The sequence below is a fragment of the Aythya ferina genome, assembly GCF_964211825.1.
Source record: "Aythya ferina genome assembly, chromosome: 7".
Taxonomy (NCBI): Eukaryota; Metazoa; Chordata; class Aves; order Anseriformes; family Anatidae; genus Aythya; species Aythya ferina.
Genome location: NC_140302.1, coordinates 16,398,539 through 16,414,791, shown reverse-complemented (window position 1 = coordinate 16,414,791; position 16,253 = coordinate 16,398,539). Strand labels below are relative to the sequence as shown.

At 41.0% G+C, this 16,253-nt stretch overlaps 1 protein-coding gene across 5 annotated transcripts in view; it reads right to left on the bottom strand.

Moving 5' to 3' along the window:
- NDST2 (N-deacetylase and N-sulfotransferase 2) overlaps nucleotides 1–16,253 on the bottom strand; it is a 130,509-nt gene that overhangs the window by 57,491 nt on the left and 56,765 nt on the right. Inside the window, exon 1 of one of the 5 annotated variants that reach the window (XM_084525778.1) lies at nucleotides 2,310–2,397. The exons of the other annotated variants lie outside the window; for them this stretch is intronic. The gene's annotated coding sequence lies outside the window, so the exon portion shown is untranslated. Of the gene's footprint in view, nucleotides 1–2,309; nucleotides 2,398–16,253 lie in introns of those variants that run through there. 5 annotated transcript variants of the gene reach the window in all.

Sequence of the window (16,253 nt, the reverse complement as noted above, 5' to 3'; positions counted from 1 at the left end):
AAATCATTGCCCCAATAACAACACTGAAACCACTTTGTACTTCTAACCACTATTTTCCTCAGGCAAAGGCTCTGCCATCTCACCCTGACTCAAGTCTGACTCAAATGTCAAAAGAAAAGCAGAGCTGTTTAAATGAAATAGCATTTAAAGTCCTACTTCTACAGAATAACAGCAAAGTTCTCACTAAAATAGGGGAAGCCTAATTTTTCTGGCTTACAGGGTAGAGAAGCTGAGGAACACAGCACAGGCACGGGCACTTACCAGGTCAGCAGCAGAACCACAGTCCGAGGTAAGAGCCACTGAGCGCACAGACTGCTAACCACTGCCTGCTTCCTCTGGAGTACTATCCTCTGCCAGCTCAGAGCACCCTTGAGTTTTTGGCTCACATAGAGCCCGGCCACACTGCACTTTCTGAGGTTGCTGGCATAACCAAGACAGGACTGTGGCTCAAAGTTCTGTCCTCCAGCTGCAATTCTTCGTCACCACAGATGTGATATACATTATGTTCAGTACAGGGCACCTTCAAGTGCTCACCAAAGGCTGTCATTTGATGCAACAGTTTCCCAATAAAAATCACTGTCCTTTCTTTTTTTCTAGCACCTTCTTGTCAATTCCAACTCACAATTAGTTGTGCATTTTCGCTACCAAAGGACATCCCACACTGCAACACAAAATTTAAGAAAATATTTTTTCAACAACAAGCCTGATACCTTCTTACCAAACAGAACAAGAACAGTTCTTTTAACAAAATCAGATTTTAAATGTTATCAGAGCTGTCTCTTCTCCATCTCAATGGCGACTGGATGACAATTTTCTGTCCTTTTTGCTGCCTTGTCTATCTCAGCTGGACTCAAGCTAATAAGCTTCTCATTAATGAAATGACTATGCCAAGGTACTGGCAGATGGCCCTGTATTCCAAGCACATCTTTCCATTCCCTCCCTCCTAGAAGTCCTAATCTACACACAGCGTAATCGTCACAAAAACATATGCTCCCTGACAGAAAGCTTCCCTTCCATTATCTCTGTACTCTAAGGGATTGACCCCTGAAACCTCAGGGACATGAAGCAACTCCCTTCTTACTCAAGTCTCAGTTTCCTCTGTGCCTGAAAACACATTCACCAGGTCCTGGCCAAAGTGCCTGTACCACGCTAATCTTCCCCACCATACTACTGTCCGTATCCTATTCCGTTACTAAGCACAATGCATATACACATATATGTTCATACTAAAAAAAAAAAAAATAAAGTAATACATATATGGTATTTCTTGCGTGCTTTGCTTTGCCACTGTTTTATATACAGGTCCCTGTGACAGTACGTGAGCCTTCCTCTCAGAAAAAGTATATACTATAACTTATGTTGGTTACCCGTAAACCTCTTGTGCACCACTTCCATTGTAATGCCGAGTGAGTCAGTCACTAATTGTGTATCTCATGTATCTTAAAATAATCTATTTGTATCATCTGTTGGCTCCCTCTCCCCCATCAATTTAATCAGATTATTGTGATTGATGAATTCATTAATACGGTCATCATATCCTGAGAGCACAGCAACTTCTAGAGAGAAGCTCAGGAAGGAAGAACTATCTCCCTTTTGCACATGCAAAGCATTATGAGCAGGGGAGTAGATGAGTACTATCTGCTTCCCAGTTGTGGAAGGACTACAGAAAGGTTATTTCTTGACATTTAGGATCAACCTGGCTGGAGCTCCTCAGAGAAGGCTGGCAGCACGATGGGTGCTGACAGGCCACCATAGTGAGATGGGCTATTTTAGGTCTCCAAATTGATTCTGGGCCTTCTGATCTTTTTTATTTTATTTTTTTTCCAGAGGAAGAGAAAATTTGATTGACAGTTCTCTTCTGCATTTAAGCCCAACAGTAGTGAACAGTTTTCCTCAGCAATATAATGCAGAAAAGCTTGCCTTTAATCTTTGCCCCCCTCTTTTTCAACTTCAAGTTGGAAGTCTTCAAAGCCAGACCCTTCCTCACCGAACAAGTCACTCCTGATTGTATGGAATAACTTAAGCCTGGCAGCTCCAACACTACCTACTTTACGACAGGTAAAATAGAACAAATGTGCACTCATATTCTATACTGAAACAAAAAAACAATAGGTCAAATACAAATATCAGTAAGACGAGAAAAAAAAGAGAAATATTATTTAGACAGAGGTAGAGACAGCATAATTATACTTTATGTTTCTGTAGCTTTTGTCAACCAAAAATAAATAAGCTAAAACACTTTGGGAGCACACCTTCCCAATCCTGTTGAGTAGTAAATAAAATGAAAATAGAAGGAGCATGGCACTTACCCTGAGAAACAGTGACAGCAGAAAAGCATGCAACAACACCGTTCAAATATCCAGGAGTTGTGAATGCCTGAGGAGGGTGATATAAATGACATCCACCAGAGCTCACTATTTGAGGAAAGCTATTCACAACTGAGACATCTTTGCCTTCAGCTGTAACTTTGTTTCTTTCTAAAAACATCATAAACCAGATTTAAAAGGTTTTAGTTAAAAATATGGTAAGACACCAAATTTCTAGCAAGAAAACCTAGTCTCTACGTTCTGTTGGCTGCCAGCGCAACACCCAAGATGACACTGAGCATCAGAGGATCAAAAAGATCGCAGCGAGCGTCTGTTGAGCAGAGAACACAGAATTTGGATAAGGATTATTTTGGGAGGATGGCCAGCCTGGTAAACAGCAGCAAGCAAACAGGAAAGGCTACTTGTTGCAGGCAGAAATGCACAATAGGCTTCCAGAAACTAAACACACTATATGTAATTAAAGCAATTTATTACAGCTATGTGGCTTCACACATTTGCAAATGCATTTTCCCCTTTTTAGTCTCAGAGTGATGTGCTTATTCATGCAAACTGAAAGGAAATATGTAAACAGTTTTGAAAATACGAGCAGAAAGTGTGAGAACAGAACATTTGATATGGCATTATCTTACAATTGCCTCCAGATTCCTCTCTGGTCACTGTGTGGGCAGCACATTCCCAGGACAGGGTGGGGGTGGGCAGGAGAAGGGGACTGTACCGCTATTCATGAACTTGGGTTTGTCTTTTCCTGCTGAGGTTCATTAGTGACCCACTGGAGCACTGGGGAGGATGGAGGAGAGCTTGTTCCGCTGGAAAAAGCAGGCCCAAGGAGCTCCTGAGGCCGAAGGTGCCTGCAGAGACCAGGCCAGGCCTCTCGCTGAGGTGCTGGCCAGCCCAGGCTGCCAACTGCTGCCCACACAGACCTGTAACTCCCCGCTCATGCTTTCACGTCCCTTTATGGCCTCTCACTTGGATGTACCCAATGCAATCATTGAAGAGAAAGTTAATTCATCACAGTGAAGTTCTTACAAAACAGGCCACCCTCTCCCCAGCCCCTGCACATGTAAAAATAAAAGTTACGTCGCCTTCATTGCCCAGACTTTCACAGAAGTCCAGAGATGTCGGCAACGGCTACTTGGGACAGATGGGCCACAAAGGACAGCAATATTTGCAGCCACACTGACAACCAATGCCTGCAGGCATCCCCACCGGAGAAATGAAGCATTCCCATCTTGCACCATACATCTGGCTGCTATAGGCAGAGGAACCATCCCACCACCTCACTCCAGCAAGCATCAGGGAATGCCCCATCAGACAGCATGTTGTTGGTGACAGCTGAAGATGCTGCTAAGACCTCCTGTTTACTGGGAAAGGACTCTGCCCGTAGATTTTCCTCTCAACAATCTCCTGCCAGCAGATACTCCTTTCCACCAGTCACCCGGACCCTCTGTAACACCGACCAGCTTTATAGCCAAGGCGACACGGCAAAGCAAGGCCTCTCCGCAGCTCTGAAGACAAGGAGAGATTTTGAAGCTGTGGTATGGAAATAATGCGTGATTGCTGACAAGTGGATGATAAGCCCTGAGCACATAACAGATAGCTATTGTTGGAGGCTGGCTATGGCCGGAGCGGCACTGAGTCATGCCTACAAATTAGGTGGTAAAAGAAAAGGTGGGGGGGGACACAGTTGGGGATTTTGGATAACTGTTTTTTTCTGAGCAGCCCACTGTTAGCCCAGGTATCCCTCACAGCAGAGGGATGTGGAAATGACAGAGCTGTGATTTAGCCCAGGCCCCTTTCAAAACCTCTCCCTGTGAGAGATATCAAGAATGCCTTCATACGCTGGAGCCTATAAAAATGGTAAAAGATAGTGTTTGAGGTCTTCTCAGTTGAGTGTTAATTTCTGTTCCATTTTTAAACCGGTAACATCTGGGGCATAAAAGCCAGAAAATTACTCTGCCATGTAAGAAGAAAATAATACAACAAGCGAGACTGAAGCACAGCAGAATGACAGAAGCCACTAGACTGTGATCACAGTGAGTTATAAACCAGAATACATCACATTAATGAGGTAGGAAAAGATTTGCTATGTGTAGAGGATTACAAAGAGTCTAATAAAAACATTTTCTATTAAGAGAAAAACATAATCCAATCCATAGGGAAACAACTTTCAAATTATACAAATCATGATACAAAGTGCAGAATACAAAAATTCAGTAAAAATGGCATGCAGCACTGACATAAAGCAAGTTGCCAACAAAAACTGGTAAAATTGTAGCACTGGTGAATGACAAACTTATCTATTTGATCTAACCAAACTGATGGTAGGAAGAGATTTTCAAGACTTGAACTAGCAAACACTGTGCTCTGAGGCAACACAGATGATGGCACAGAGAGGTTTAGATTAATAAACCCGATTTCTTTAGCTAGAAAAGGAGTTGAAATTATTATTATTATTACTTTTTTTTTTTTTTTTGGTGTGTGTCTGATGCATTTAAAGAGTACCCAAAGCAGCTTGCACCTGACCTATGACGAGGACTGTATGTACTCTGGCAATACAAGCCAATTGTAATCCAAAAAATAATTTACATATGTATTACCTTCAGACAAATCAAAGAAGAAGAAACACAATAGCATATTGTATTTAAGGTTAATAAAAGCAAAGTACCAAAATGTGGAAAGTATAATCACACATACTTTTTTTTTTTTTTTAAAGGTCATAGATGAATTACTAACTCATAAAAAAGGAAAAAAACACACAGACACCTTCATGAAGGTATGCTGTGTGCTTAATAAGCAGTGACAGTAAAAATGCTAATTAAGTTTATATATATGCATATGAGGAATGAAAATGTGAGTAGCACAAGAATTAATATGCTCTCTCCCCTGTGAAAACACTGGCCACTTCCTACCTCTTCATCCTAAAACAACAGAACATTGAAGTCATGGACTGAAATTGCTAATGAAAAAGAATAACATAAATAAACCAATCTAAAGTCTAACTTTAAAGTTTTAATCTGAAGTCTGTTTGTGCATGCTCCCTCTCCCTCAAAATCAGAAAGGGAATAGGCTCAAGAGGCACATTAAAAAGCCCTAAACAGTCAAGAGAAGAAACTAGACTGATTAAGAACGATTAATTAGTATTTGTAATAAAAGACCAAGGGAATACACAGTGAAACTCAGAGGCAAAAATCTGTCTGATTTGAGATGATATAGTTTCACATCATACAAAATTAGCCAGTAGTGCTCACCATAACATTAGCACTGATGTTGAGAAAAGTATGAATATATATGTATGAATATATAATAGTATAAAAGTATATATAAAAGTATGAATATATAATAAACATATTTGAATTAATCATAATGAACATCAGGAAGCACAGAAACTCTCCAGTTTTAAGGCACAAGAGTTTTTTCTACTCCTGAAGATGCATGATAAACATCTAGGAAAAGTGTAATTTAATCACCTTCTACAAAATTTTTTTCTTAAACAGTAAGAGGCTGTCAGTAGCAGGACTGTGAGTCTTGATGGACAGATGCTCTGATCCACTACAAGCAGTGGAGGAGACAACACTACCAGTTTCTTTTGCAGGAAAAACATGTTTGTAAATTATATCACTGTAGCCACAGTGATGTAAAGCCTTACAAAGTGTGCAATACAAATGCAGAACAAAAAAAAAAAAGCATCTAGTTTAAGGATAAGAAGGGAGAAAACAGGCACATACATAGGTAAAAAAAACTGCAACAGACATCAGGAGAAGGGGCCTAACTTTTCTGAATCAATTTTTTTTTGGTATGTATTTTGAACATTTCTAGAGACCTTCCTGAGCAGGAGTAGCCACAGGGGAGGATGATACTTTGACAGTTTATTAAGTTAGGGGTGGAGGCTGTTATCAGTGACCTGAGAAAAAATAATCTATACGGTACCACAAAAAGGAAGAATTATTACATATTTTTTGATGAGGAATAGTAGTAGGGTATAAAGAAATATAATCAAAACAATGTGTCAGAAAAGTGATCTTGGCAGCAGGTTTCTGAATGGCGATGACAGCAGAAACGCAGCATTTACTGAGACAAGAGACTGAGGACCTAGATGTGATTTCTTCTCTTAGAAACGTAACATAAAGAAAAAATAGTTACAGTCCAGACACATGGACCTACCTGTAAAATTCCACACTGATTCAGATTATGGGCTTGAGTGATGAGTAATGATTAAAAAGGAAGTTTTTTTCACTTAAGCTCTACAGAAAAAAGACTATATAAACATGGGAAAACACAGTTTGAGTTTCACAACTCCAAAATGCTTCTAACAGAACAGTGAAACCTGTTAAACACTGTACAAAAACAAAGTGGCTGGGGTCTCTGAGGAAAAGCGTGAGCTATAAAGACTAAATGGGACGTCAACAGAGAATATCTTCATCGAACCTTGCTACTTCCAGAGAATGCTGGAGTGCTCCATTTGGGGGCAAGCATTCTCCGTAACAGTGGATGTAGGTATTCAGCAAGCCCACAGTGAAAAATGCAAGATAAGAACCAAAATATAAAGGGCCCTCCCTCAACCACTGCAGTAAAGGTATAGAAGAAAACAAAACAAACAAACAAAAAAAAAACTGCAGAACTGAAACCGCTCTCAGGATACAAATACACAAACATAATTTTGGATTTAGTATTTAAGATGCTAGAGAGCAAGTAGGAACTAGAAACACCCAAGAGAGTTAGCAACAGAATTATTGCCTAAATCACGTTAAGCCTGTCTCCGACAAGGTGAAGGAGGGATGTGTAGAAGCAGCAGCAGTGTGTTATGTTCACCCCACTCTGCTGGAAAGAAATGACCTTCGAATGCAAAATATACCTGAGCAGTAAAGATGGTTAGAGTAAGAGACTTGTTTCAGACAGACACACTAGTAATGGAGGAGCTCTCCATTACCCCTGTTAGTATATTAAATATTTCAACAACTCTGGAAATCAATCAGCAAAATTTCAGCAGCAATCACTTTCTGGCTAGTCCTCTGAATCTTACAGAGTATAAAAGGATAGAGTATGAAAGACGTCTCAGACAGCTCTACCAATACAAATCCTTTATGCTTTTCCTTGAAATTCTCACATAAGAAAAGGAGCATTAACCTAGAAGCCATATTCTTTTCCTAGCTGCTCCTATCCTTCATTTGAAAACCTTAGAAGTTCTGCCGTAACTAACAAATAAGGACAGACATACCTGAGACCCTTTTAAAGCTGCCACTCTGGACAAGAACAGTCGAGTGGGTTTAGCCTCTTTGTTCAGCAACAAAGCTTCTTGCTGGAGAAGCTGAAAAGGCCCAACTATGTACAGATGCACACAGGTTTGAAAATAGACATGTTGAAGCCATCCTGTTACAAGAAGACCCAAAACAGAAGTCACTGAGGGTGGTGGAAAGGTAGCTCACCAATGTTCTCCCTCAGAATCAAAGCTTCTGACACAACAAAGGTTCTGGGCAGATGGGGATCCTAGGTGAGGCTGCTCAGGGCACTGCCATCCTCAGGACTAACACTTCACTGCAGCCTCTGAGCCAAAGGAAGGACTGCTTACAGCTGAAGGAACAGACAGATGACAAAAGATGCAGTACCAACGGTGGTTTACATTCACACGTTCTACTGTCCCAATAGGAAGATACACAAATTACAGGGATCTGAAAGCAGATTTCCCCTGAGAATATAGACAAAAATACAGATACGAGAGCAGTTTTCCCTACCAATCATGTAAAAATATTCCTGTCAAACAGTGGAGAAATTTTTTTCCCCACTTTAACCACACTGGAGTGCTCTTTTGTATTTGTTCTTTCAACCCATGTTGGCCTCTCCATACCAGTGCAACCTCCACTCAGCTGTATCTTAAAAGGTGGGAAGCGGAGCTGTGCCTCCAGCAATCACCATCCCAAGTGTTACAAAGCTCTTGACAACACAGGCAATACACTTGCATGTGCTTTTTAGATGCTTTGCTGCTGTCTCTCACGCAGCCTCTAAAAACAAAGACAAGGGAAGGGAGCCTCACCCGCAAGAGAAAGCAGTGCTGGAAGTTACAAGGTAGGAGAACAGCGAGGAGGTGTGACATAAGCCAGGAACAGCAACCCTAAGCAGAAGATAAAATCTTCTGGACTGATTCCTTCTATCCAAGCAGCGCTGGGCTTGTCTATACCGATACTCTTCTTAAAAATTTCTCCTGTTTCACTGCTGCCAGTGCCTGCAGGGGTTGCAGTGGGAAGTGCTGCTCCATACCAGTTTCCCAGGCATAGCCATTATGTCTGTACAACAGTTTGAAAGGAAGATACTCCACACATCCCTTTCGCCTGGGATTTCCTTGCTTTATAACAACTGACAAGTATGGTTCAAAGTTTGAAAACATAAATACACACTTCTCTGCATGTTTGAGGAAAAATCCAGGCCTCAGAGTTTCATGTCATACATTCAATTAGGCCATGAAGAAAAATACTATGGATAGAGAAAAAAAACACCAGCCTTCTGCAATTCACTGATTTTTACTACATAAAATTTTAAATTATTAAATTTCCAATTAAAAATCATACTCCTAAAATTTCTGTTTGGTCAAACAGCTTAAAAATGTAAAAGTACACAAAGTCGTTATCAATGTTCAGCCAACAGTTACAACACACTGACCTCTACCTTAACTCAACAAAGCTCTAACTTCAAAGCCCGCTTACAACCATTTAAATACCAACATCATTAAGCATGGCAGGCATGCTGAATACTCAAATGGAGCCAGCATGCTTTATGTGAAACCCAGGCTCTGCAGTTCCTCCCCCTTGTTTCCCAGGCTAAGCTTACCTGTTCTCCAGAGCAGGACTTTCCTGTCACACTTCTTCTGACAGAGAGGAGTGGTGTTCCCCTGCTTTCTCATCCCTGGACTCTGGCTTTTTCTTTCCTAATCTCTTCCCCCTTCTACTGACTGCGAAGTAGACATATAAGCACACAGCCCCTTTGTTTCAAGCCACCAGCTTGCACCTTACTCCTTGCAGCCCCACAGGCAGATTCTCAATTGCCAATGGGAGAAAGTGGAGGCTGGACTGAAATCCAAGCATGGGTCTCCCACTGGAGGTAAATGGAGACCCCCGCAACCACGGACTATGCTGGGGGCAGGCACGAGGGCTCCTGCACCTGCTTATGCTACTTTAAAGAGACTGTAATGAAGATTTCTTGCACACAGGCAGCATATAAGGAGTCTGCAAGCATTACCTACAGAAGGACAAGATCTTCCTGTAAAGCAATATGGGGATTTTTGCAATCATTGACAAAATTAGCAAAGAACAGATATACTCTGAGAGGCTCCACCTCATAAGATTACAGGCAAGTGGTAGAAAAGCCTGGACTGCTAAAGTCCTTCAACTTCCTGGAACTTCTGGCATCTTTTTCACTGCAACTGGTTACTGATCACACATCCTGATTGACATTCCAGCAAAAACACCACACTAAGAAAATTATCTGCCATCAGCAGTGGTTATAGGAAAATGCCATACCTGAACCAATGGCAAAATGCTTAATTGCTTAACTATCAAATGCTTAGCATACCTGAAAAGACAAAACTTTCAACTCAGTTTCTCAACCGTCACCCAAAGGCTTCCATTGGTAACATCTGGATTCCAACAGCAGTCAGTAGCGTGCACTGCTATCTACCAGCAAAAGAAATGTTCAGCCGCCTTAAAGGGGTAAAACCACAACAGCTCATTTTACCTGCAGCTATGAGGCTGCAAAATCAAGAGCGCAGTCCTAGAGGTACAACCTTCACAAGTCCCCACAAGAATGATTTATTTATTCTTTCCACTCTTCTTCTTTCTGTATCTTCAAGAGCCCTGGAAGCAGTTACAGCACTAGTTAGTTAGTACTAATCACTGTGCTCCATCTATCATTTGCCTCCTGGTCCTTATTGCTGTGGTCCAAACCCCTTTAGGATCTCCTGAAAATCGGAGCCTGGTGAGATACACTCTTCACTGAGACCCTTTATTCCAGACTGCCGGACTCCAACGCAAAGCCTTTAAACAAAATTATTCTTAAGATTTCTTTCAGGTAGCAAATGCATCAAATTCTTGCCTCTGATAAAAACAAAGTAACTCCCCCCAACCCAGAAGACACATACTTTCCAAGGTAAAATTTTCAGAATTGTCTTTTACCTAAAAGTCACAGAGCTAAGCCCTCTAAGTAATAAATGGCTTTTTAAAATATTATCCTTGAACGTGTTTTTCTGTAAGTGGAAAAGAAAAAGGAGAGATTTGGATATAAAGAGTCTGTAACATTTGTGGAAATCTGTGTTCTGTGTTCAGAAGTCAACCAGTACTTGGCACAGATCCTGCTTTTTCCACCACGAGTTCACTTTTTCTGCCTCCAAAGTAATATATTTTAGTCCTACCTCCAAAAGGTACACAGAGTAAATCAAGGTTTATGTACCAGCAAAGGACATCTATTTACAGTCACTTTGTCTAATCCTTTCCCAAAGTTACTCCTAGCTGCTGAGTGAGGTCATTCTCCACTAGTTTGCAATAACCTCTTTTACATTCTAGATACTTGCTGTGAAACCTCAGAGGAGCTGGGGGATGGACAGTGAGTAAAAGCTGGATGTAAGAGACCTCTCCAGCACAAATATCTCCGATCAATTACCTATATAGATCCATTGCATTAGAAGTCTCCTGTTTCTGAACCCTTCTAAAAGCTCCCTTGTGCACACTCCTGCTGTACATTACAGTGGAATAAGTTAAAACTGGGAAGAGAAGGAAGAAGGGATGGGAACAGAAACAAAGAATCCTAAACACGAGGAGTTTACTAAGAAAACGTTCAAAGAGACAAGCACAAACACAGCAACACCTACTCTGATCAGGCTGGAATGATGGATTTCTGATATTCGATCCAGAAATCATTGGTAAGTCTTGGCTACTACAGTCGATCTGAACATGCCAAAGCCTTCTACAGCAAAACTCTCCATAGCATCAGTTGGAAAGCTTAGAGGACTAGCTCATCACGCAGCTACAAGACGTATCCTTTAAAACTTGGAAAACATACTTTGACAAGGGAGTGTAAAGTATGGAGGGACCCCAGGACCTCATACACGGGTTCAAGGGTTCTTTCTCTTGCTTCACTGCAGAGTATTCTTGAGCACTTCTCTCCCAGTTCAGAGTTGAAATCTGTTTTCTCCTCTTTCTATCCCCTTCTATCCCCTCAACACGCTGCCAGAATTATTACGTTGGTTCCATGTCAAAGCATCACTACAGGGTTAATTTCCTTTTACCTTCTACTACCACACTGAGTGCAGAGTGCTCAGCGTGGCTCAAAGGGCATGAATAATGTACGAGGACTCCACTATGAGGACCATTAATACCTCAGAAAGGCTTCTATGATTCTCCCACCAGTTCTCACTCGCCGCATCTTTCATTTCCTTTAAATGCCACAGTGCCAGCGCTAAATCAAACTCCAAGCTCTCACATCCAGCACCTCCCCACCGGCAGTGCACCGGCAGGCTACAGGGACTTAGGAGGCAAAGGGGGGCCGGGAGGGAGCAGCCCCCGCAGCCTGCCAGCTCTGCCTACCTTCACTCTGCTCCTCCACCTTCCCAGCTGGACACCCCGCTGGCCCCAGCCAGCACTGCCCAAGCAGGCGGGGGCTGTCACAGCCACGGCCCCACTCCTCCCCTCTGCTCACAATCCAAAACGCAGCGTGCAGGCTTTGGGAAAGAAGTAAGCCATCTCCCTTTGCTGTGAAGCACTGTAAAGCAAATAAATCCACATAGGCAGTTCACAGCCGATCATGTTATGGCCGCTAACAGCACATCTTCAGCTTGCATTTGGAGCAGACACCCAGCCAGGCCTAGGACAAGCAGCTCTCTGAAGGAAGCAGCCTTTCCTGCACTCCATGCCACACACACAATGTCTGACAGCATTACAAAACCATGCCCTACATGCTGCCTGCTCCTCATTGCTCCTCAGCTTCTTTCACTTTTGCCTTCAGCAATGAAATATTACATCCTTCATTTAAGTAAATTCCTCTCATCTGTCTTTGTGTTACATAAGGACTTAAAAAAAGGCAAGAAATAGTTTTAATACTTCAAAAAAGTACTCCACTCTTCCAAGGACGGCTGACACCCAACTGAACTATTCATCTCATAGTACAACACGGACATTGACCTTACTACGTGACCCATATCATATTAAGTTTGGGAAAAACTGGCAATAAAATGAGCTGTGGTTACAAGAAAAGCCAGCCAGGTGCATGCAACGGAGGGAAATGGTGTGTCTGAACGTTATCGGATGAGCCACAAACTTGATACATCACACATCTATGAAATTACATATACTTCTTAATTGGATCATTCCAAATCAAATCAGGAAAACACAACCAGAATTACAGGAAATACTGGGATCTTGGGCAAATTGCCTTCAGTGTCTGCTCTCAGTTATGCTATCTGTAAAACACAATCAATAAATGTAACCATTAAGTAAATGCAAAATGTGATTAGTCCGATTCTTGAACAGAAAAAATTAGGCAGTGACTTGTTCAGAGTTGTGTGTCAGATATCTGCTTTGTGCTACATTACAACTATAATACAATTTCCAAATGCTGAAGAGGCTGGAAAATGGAAGCTGGAAAAACACATTACAGGCACACAAATTGAACCTAGAAAATCCTTCAATTTGCATACGCACAATTATGAGTGGTATCAGCTTTCCCTACACACGTAAACAGAAGTAATAAAATATGTAAAAGCAAACGGTGAGGACTTAAGGAAGCGTGTCTTCACCCATAGGTACGATCCTAACACTGCATATGTAAAAGTTATTCTCTGCCCTTGAATTTTCAGTTACTTTGGCAAAACCCATGGCAGAAGTTTTAAGTGATGCTGCAAGTAGGCACCAAGGAGTACGTTAAGGAAAAGATGGGAAATCACAACTATTTTCCGTGTTGATCAATTTTAAAAGAAAACGGAAGAGGAAAAGCATGAAGAGCAGTAAAGATTCAAAGACTAGCTGGGAAGGATTACTTAGAAGTAGTTCAAAGCTGAGGTTTGAAATGTTTCATGTCTCCTTCTATCATCATCTGTTGTGTCCTTTAAAGGGTTAACTCAAACCTTCTTCTGCAAGCTACATAAACTGAGTTCCCTGGAAGGAATCACTAGATGACTACATTGTATTAAACATTAAAACTTGTAATACAAGACATCTGCTGAAGTTATAAAAATGTCCCGTAGCTCCTTGAATGTGTAAATTTGCTTTGGTCATAATATTACCTAATGCATTTTTCCAATATCAAACACGATTGTGTGAAGTGCTTTGAAATGATAGATGCTATATAAGTGCAAAACATTAATGCAACACACTTTACTTAATTTGGACATGCTATAGTAGGATGTCTCCATTATTGAGACATCTGCTAGGAAACTAATTTGGCCAAATCACCGTAAGTGATAATGACTGCTGTTTAATCAAGACAGTATTAACATAAATTTTAACTTCTGTCAAGCAGCTTAATGGTAAATTACTGAATGTTAAACTGTCATGGAATTTTACACTCTGGTCTTTTAATAAACAACTTCTCAGTTATACTAAAATGTGCGGTGTCTTCAGTGTGCACTCAGAAAGAGCTACAGACGGTCAGAAGAGTTTTGAAGTCAAGCAACACAAGACTTGAAACTTTAAACTTAATTTTTGATTTTAAAAAGGGTCAGCACTGGAATGGTCTTCATTTCTGAACTAAATATGAGATCTTTAACAAGAACAGTACATCCAGATGTGTTTATAACTAGAAAGCAATCCGTATTTTAATTAATTTCTGCCTTTGACATTTCTGGCTTGGATGCTTAACCTTGAACAGCTTTTTACATTTTATACAGATAAGAATCAGTGAATTTCTGGCCTTAGCACTGTAAAGATGGCTATAAACATTGTGCCTTTCCAAGACAATCTCAGATTATGTGGTTTTATCCATTACTCGTTGATTTTGCTAATCAGTGCATCCACTTATAAATCTGCCTGAGAGAAATACAGTATTTCTGGCATCCTTACTCAAAACTACTAGGAATTAAAATACTAATGGTGGCGAGCCACCACACTATGGCATCAAGGAGAGGCCTCTCCTGTGCAAAAGCCTAACAATGACAGATACTGCCTTAGTTATTCACTCTTAAAGGAAGGGAAATCCCAGAATTCAATATTAATTATATAATTGACTTGCCTGAAATTTAAACAAAACATAATTTTAAATGAAACATAATTTTAAATTATTCCACAAGTTACTCAGTTAGTGAGCTTGTTACAAGCAGAATAGCACTTATTACAACACACCTGAGAACGTACACATCCCTAAGAAAGGGAAGAGAAATAAAGGAGACAAAAACCATCACAGACAGCAGCTCAGCGCCACAAATCATATGTTCTGCATGAAAGGATGACGGTTCAGTTCTAAGGACAAGCATTCTACGGAAGAAGCAAACTAAAAAAAAAAAATAAAAATAAAAATAAGCAACTGTATTTAGGTTTCCATAAAGCACCAATGTAAGAGACTACTCTCTTAACTATGGATGAAAAAAGCCAACCCCAGCAAGATGTTGGTATCAAACCATATGCTGCTTCTGTTCTCACTCACCTCTAAACAGTAACAAGAAGGGGCAAGTAACTGATCTATGGAAATATTTTATAAACTGAAAGCTCCTTAGTCTTCCAGGCAGCAGAAAATGTAGAGACTGGTATGCGTACTTGAGTTTGAAAGGAAGTGCTGTGCTGCCCACAGGAAGTATCATGCCTTAACATAGGGAAAAAGAGAGCATAACGTTTCTTTCCTATTTCAGAGGAGCAATTAAACATAACACTTCCCCTCCCTACAATGCTAGGATGAACACTAGATTAGGTTTCTTATTGTGACATGAACACACAAAGTGTCTGTGAGCAGCAGAACGTACATCTGGTTTTGTACCGTGCATGAACACATTCACGAACTGGACATGGGTCCTACATGACTGCAAGAGCATGTGCAAAGGGCTAAAACGATCATTGCTAATGTCACAGTCCCACACCTTTCATTCACAGAGCTTAGAGAGAGCCAACATTTTCAACACGTTCACTTTATTAAGGCTGAAACCCATAATTAAGTGGGACTCATTCCTTCCACTGTCACTTCATAATCACACCACGCCACCAATGGTCACTCTCTCCCAGTCCCACTCCTCCCACTCTTGACCTGTGCCAGCTGAAATCACGACAGGGGACAAGAAGGCCAAGCTTTTCCACAGGTCTAATTCTCAAAGCAACAGCCACCTTTAGATGGGAGAGAAAAAAAAAAAAAAAGAAAGTGTGCTGTTGCTGTGGAAACAAGGCTCAAAAATACTACTAATAGATCAAGCAGCTCTCAGAGGATCAAGCACACTAGCGAACAGTTACTGGAACTTCCTTCAGCACGCAGGAAGGGTTAGAACAGGGAACAGAGTCAGCCCAGATGTCTCCATCATTTCCCTTCTTTTAGGGGATTTGCGCCAGCTTTTCGAGTGAGTCCCTCCCTACACTTGGTGAGGAAAGGTAGCTTGATTTTGAAAACATTTACTATCACTCTGTGGCCTTAAACTGGAAAGAGGATTGCACAGCTTGCTTAAATTCTTGATAGACATATTAATACAGAATCTAGGACAGGGTGTTTAAAAGAGGGCTGCTGAAATTCATGGGCCTGCCCCAAGAGTTTACATGCTGAATTCAGAACTAATGCTGGTGAATGGTAAAAGAGAAAATTAACCTACATCCTAGCACAGTTCTTCGGTTCCTTATTCCCTAAAAGGTGAGAAAGGAATAAATACAATGTGATCATGTAACTAAAGACTGCATGATGAATCATGCACACAAAAATGAATCAAGACCACATAGACACTATCGACATCAGACTGCTCTAACTTTTGAATGACTTGACTTT